Consider the following 6337-nt stretch of genomic DNA (forward strand, 5'->3'; position numbering starts at 1 on the left):
TCTTCATAGTCGAGACCTTCTCTTTGACTATACCCTTTAGCAACAAGTATGACTTTGTATCTTTCTATTTCCTCATTAGATTTATATTTAATTTTGTAAATTCATTTATATGCTACAACTTTCCTACCATGAGGTAGTCTGTAATTACCCAAGTACCATTTCTTTGTAAGGCTTCCATTTCATCATTCATAGCATTTATCCAATTATTATCTCTACAAGCCTTTTGAAAGGTTTTGAGTTCAACAGATTTATTAAGACTAGAAACAAAACATAGATTATCAAATGAGAGACAAGAATAATTCACAACCTTTTCTAATCCATATTTTACTTTTCCTTCAACAACAAATTCATCAAACTTTCTAGGAAAAACAAACACCCTACTAGACTTTCTGACAGTCTGGGTTGATGTTGAAGGTAAACCCTGAGTACCCTCAAAGATGAGACCCAAGGATTGAGATTCCTTGTTACCTCTATTACGTTCCTCAGACTGCATTTCAGCATCACGTTGAATACTGGCAGCCGCGTCAGAGCTACTCAAAGGTTGCCAACTGGTAACTCTTTCAAGGTTACTTTCATGCGAAGAACCTTGACTATTTTGACTATTTGAGCCGCCTAGAGACTGCCTGTTGGCAGTTCTAGTTAGGCTACCTGGTACACCAGGGTTACTAGGGGAAGAGAAAAACTTATGAGAATTCTCACTATTTGATTGGTACCCATTCTCATCATCGGGTGATGAACCAACAAACTTATTAAGAGACCCAATCACAGAATCAAAGAAATTTAATCTATTAACATCATCCCTAAAGGATTCACTCATTCTGTCTAAACTCATCTTAAAAGGAAATATATTTTCATAAAACTTAACATCACGAGACATAATATTTTTTTGAGAATTCAAAGCTATAAAGCTTGTATCCTTTCTTAGAATTTGCATATCCCAATAAAAGACATTTTTTCAGGCTTGGGAGAAAACTTATCTGTGATGTTAGGTATAACAACAAAGCACAAACATCCAAAATTTCTAAGATGAGTAAAAACAAGTTGAAATCTGTAAACAAGCTCATAAGGACACTTACCATTCAAAATAGACGAAGGTGTTCTATTTATCAGATACGTAGAGGTAAGAACGCACTCACTCCACATATTCAAAGGGACCCCTCCCTGAAACATAAGAGCCCTAGCTACATTAAGTAAATGACGATGTTTTCGTTCAACCACAATATTCTGTCGGGGAGTGTAAACACAAGAAGTTTTATGAACGACACCTTTTGTTTTAAAAAAAACTCACTTAATCTTTGATTTGTAAATTTAGAACCATTATCACTCCTGAACATTTTAACATATTTCCAAATTGAGTATCAATCAGATTGTAAAAGTCACAAAATTCTCACCAACCTCATGTTTACCTTTCAAAAGAAAGACCCAAACAGCACGAGTAAAGTCGTCAATAATAGTAAGAAAGTATTTATAACCTTCCCTACTTTGAACATGATAGGGACCCGAAATATCCAGATGAACTAATTCACCTAGATCTTTGGACTTATGCACACTCAGATCAAGTTTTTTCCGAGTTTGTTTTGCCTTATGGCAAACTTCACAAAGACCACAGTCCTCATTTCCAATTTTAAGATGACCCTTTAACACCTTTAAGACTTGGTCAACAGGGTGACCAAGTCGACTGTGCCACAATTGGGCAGAAACAGAACAAGAAACATTGCAACTATAAGAAGCACGAGAAAACTCACTATTAGAATTTTCATCAAAATAATAAAGACCATATTCCTAACTATCAGTCCCCACATGAGAGTCCTGAACATTGCATTTTGACTCATCAAAACCTATAAACACTTTGTTATCCATAACAAGTTTATGAACAAACAACAAATTAACATTGAAGTTTGGAACAACTAAAACATTAAAAAGAATTACATTATTAGAAAGTTTGAAATCCCCAATTTTATTTATCCTAGCCTTTGTTCCATTAGGGTGACTCACCCTAAGATCAAGGTCAGGTACATCAACCATATTATCTAAGAAAAGAATGTTGTGAGTCATGTGTTGGTTTGCACCAGAATCAGTTATCCAACCTGATTTAAAAGATTTGAACATACATGCCATATTAACAGTTGCACCTTCTTTCTGTTCTATTAGACCAACAATCTTGGCAACTTGCTCCTTAGAAAAGGGAAAGGATGAACTAGACCCTGCTATTTTAGGAGAGTGGGATTCCGAAACACAAGCATTACTAGTTGAGGGCTTAAAATTTTGATTTTCTGGTCTGGGTCGATTTTGAAAATCCTTTGGAAATCCTATGAGTTTAAAGCATCTTTCAATTGTATGCCCAATAACGCCACAATGCTTTTAAACAAGCATGGAAACTCTACCTACTCGCCTTTTATTTTCAACAGTTTTACTTAAAAAAGCAGTATTCTGAGATTTGGTTTGGGATTGAGACAAGTTCCCCCTGTGTGACTCTTCTCTTGAAATAAGAGAGAATACAGTTTTTACTAAGGGAAGAGAATCCCTTGTGAGAATATTGCTCCTAATGGGTTGATATAAATCATCAAGCCCATCAGAAATTGCAGAAGCTTGATAAGTTGATTGTGTTCAAAAAAATAATGAAAGGCATTACAAGTATAAGAAGGCAGTTAATTAGAGCATCAAATTGTTTCCATAAAGAGTTAAGTTTGTGATAATATTCAGAAACAAACATATCATTTTGACTTAACGAGTTTATTTTATGATGAAGATTAAACGTAACAAACCCATCAACTTTATCATAAATCTCTCTTAATTCATCCCAAACCTTAGAAGACTCTTTAGAGAACACTTGTCCTAAAAATAGATCCTCAGTCATAGAACTCATAATCCAAGAAAGAACAACTAAGTTACAACGTTCCCATTGTCTTTCTAAGACATGATCGTTCTTTGGACGGGGCAAGATCCATTAACAAACCCAATTTTATTTTTGGTTTCTAAGGCCAAGGTCATGGCACACACCCAGACCTTGTAATTGTTGGTACCACTCATCTTGAAGGTTAGTAAAGGAGCTCCACTGGTATCACTAGGATGTAGATACAATGGGTCTCCAAAATCCAGACTAGTAACTTTAGATTCCATTGAATTACTAGTGTCAACAATAGAAGAAGACATAAGATTTAAAAAAAGGAAACTGAATTATTAAAAAAAGGAGGATTCCTAAAACACTTTAATGTGCTAGGTCAATCTAACTATTCAGTCCCAACAGAACCTCCAAGGAAACAAACAGAAGGGAAGAACATAAGAAAAAAAACTTACAACCAGGCCCTCAAAACAAACAAAAATTCATACCAATTTTAACTGAGGTTAACATGTAATAGACAACAAGAGAAAACAGATCCAGGAACAACCTGAACAAAAAAAGGACATGACACAAATATGGAGGGACACAGATCTAGAAGGACACACATTTGGAGGGACACAGATCTGGAAAGAAGATCTAACCAATAACACAACAAACAAGAACCGAAACAGACCTCGGGGGAGGGGGGGAGAACGAGACAACTAGATCTCGTATAGCCAAACACAACCCTAAACAGTCCGTTCACAAGATATTTCGAAAATCCAGATTCAAACAATCCAAAAGAAACAAAACTCCTTTTTTGAAACAAACCACAAGTATAACGGGAAGAGGACGGTGAATCGAGATCTTACAGATCTTGTGAACCAATCTACTCAGTCGTGCACTTACTTGTTCAAAAAGAAAAAGAAAAACAAGAACAAGAGTTAACAGAAAACTTACCAACTATATACCAAAGGTAGGGCAACGTCGATATCTATATAAACAGAAATCAAAGAACAAGGAAACACAACCAGAACCTACACGAACATGTAGCTCTGATACCATGTACAAAAAGACAATCAAATGAATGTATTCCTTGTATATCAAATAGATTACAAATATAAGCCCTAACTACATATTAAACCTAGCTAGCTTAGTTAAGAAAAAGAGATGAGAGAAACAGAGAGAGAGAGTTGAGAGAATACAAAATGAAAATAATGAGAAAAATATGAGTATTCTAAAGAAAATACCTTTTTTATATTTATGGAAAAACATTACATAAGAAACCCTGAAAAACCAAATAATTGCTCCGCTACCCTTTAAGAATCCCCAAAAGTGAGGCACGGTCCTTCAACATTCAACCATTGACAGATTCAACCCTTATCAACCCAAAAGTGAGGCACGGTCCTTCAGTCCTTCAACATTCCCAGAAAATTTCAACTAGAATTTTGTTTTCTTAATTGAACCACTTAAATAAGCTTCAAAACTCGCTTTTATTAAAGTTTATTCTTTAACATTGTTTTCGTCTCGTTTTTACAATTATAAACATTTTTTCTTATTTAGAAATCAAGGCATTGGTAGTTGTTGGAATGCAATGAACAATTTAATTTAGTTATGTTTTTTTTTGGGAAATAGTGATCTCACACTTTCCCCAGACTAATTCCATGGCAAATGAAAACTGTAGGATTCACCTACAACCCTGAGGTAAATCTCCCAATGGCCACAAGTGCATATGTAAAAATTTCGAACCTGGGTTGATTTTATTATCATCTTGTCTTTATGCACCACACTACCACCCTTGTGATCTTCATTTGGTCATTTTGGTCTTCAAATTATAATAAAAATGGTTACTAGGCCTTGTAATTGATCCTAATGGACTGATCCCTTGGTTTAGAGGAAATGACCCTGTTTTGACATCGCTAGTTTATACGATTATGATTTTTATAAGCATAAAATATTATTATCATTATTATTATATAGAGTTAGTGAACTAAAGCAACCCTCCCTCGTTTCTCATATTTGGAAAACTTTTGACGTGATCGTGAACGACTACTCCTTGCAGGGACAAACTTATTTAGAGGCATAAACAGAGTAAGGAGGTCCAACACGATCAAATAGAAGCAAAAAACTTGTCATGGTCTCTTCTACTCTCTCTCTCCCTTCTTTGTTTTCCTCTCCTCCTCCTCAATCAGGTAGTGACTATTAAATGTGTGTGTTGATGGTGTGATAGAGCGACTAAAAGCCTCTGTTACTTTTGTCAAACCCTCATTGATGACTGCAAAAACAAGCCACTTTTAGTGTATTTTCAAGTTCTCATTATATATTTTTTTAATTTTCCAAATCAATTTCTTATTTTACCTTTATTGAGTTTGAAGCTAGATTAATGAGTTTGGTTTTGTTTGATGATAATCGATAATCATATACTTGCTGCAGCAGGTTCCTACAACATTTGCGACCAGACTTGTTAGGAAGATCGACCATATTTCAAATGATTGTTAAGGATATATTTTTCTGATTTTTAAAGCTGGAATCTGATTCTAGCCGATGCTAGTTATTTTGTGAAGTTACTTTACTACTTAAGACGAATGTACTTGAACACTTTGATCATGGGAGGTTATTACCTAATGGTTTTTATGTTTTTTTTTATTTGGTACAGATGCTTCTTAGTCTAGCATTAATAGATGAGCTCACTTTTTGAATTTTTCCGTGTTGAGTTGGTCGGGTTGGTCGGAAATTTGAGCACCCTTACGTTCCGTACTGCAAGCCAACCGTTCCCCAACCTTTTTCCCGTTGTTCTCCAATCGATTCCCAAATTATATTTTAAAGTCGACAATGAAAATAGAAGCATTACATGTAAAACTAGGATTTAGAGTATTGATTAACATATTTTTTTTTCACAAAGTGAACATTTTAGCGTGTTTGTAACACAAAAGTTACAAGTAAAAAAGTTTCACATTGTGTACCGAATACATATGAAACAAACACATTGTAAAACAAATATATGTTCATCAATACATTAAATGCTAGCCTTATATGATAAAAAACATCTGAAATAATAACTTAAGGTAAAAGTTCTCATTATAATCACAATATATAGAGCTCTCATTTGATTACACCCCTGTATATTGATATGTGTTGAGAATTCAACATATAATGCACTCATTTTACGTCTTATTAGTTAAAATTAGTTTGCTTTCATTCCCACTTTGAGTCATTTTGATTAATTTCTTTATTCCTTTATTATTATAGAGCTAAAATGTTGTGGTTAACTTGTTGGGACTCAAATATACAAGCTAACGGAGAATTTGCTAAAACAACCTGATGCTACAACATTGCAACAGCAACCACCTGATACGTGCACGGCTTTGCGAGGGCTTAACGATTAAGCTGCTGCCTTTTGAATGTTGAATGGAAGACAGCTGGAAAACAACTGGAAGACAATTTAAAATATGGGATTTTGACTTTATATGTACTCTTGTACTTTAGATGCTCTTTGGTTAACTTTTGGGTATTAAC

Source organism: Cynara cardunculus, assembly GCF_001531365.2.
Source record: "Cynara cardunculus var. scolymus isolate 2C chromosome LG 3, CcrdV1, whole genome shotgun sequence".
Classification (NCBI taxonomy): Eukaryota; Viridiplantae; Streptophyta; class Magnoliopsida; order Asterales; family Asteraceae; genus Cynara; species Cynara cardunculus.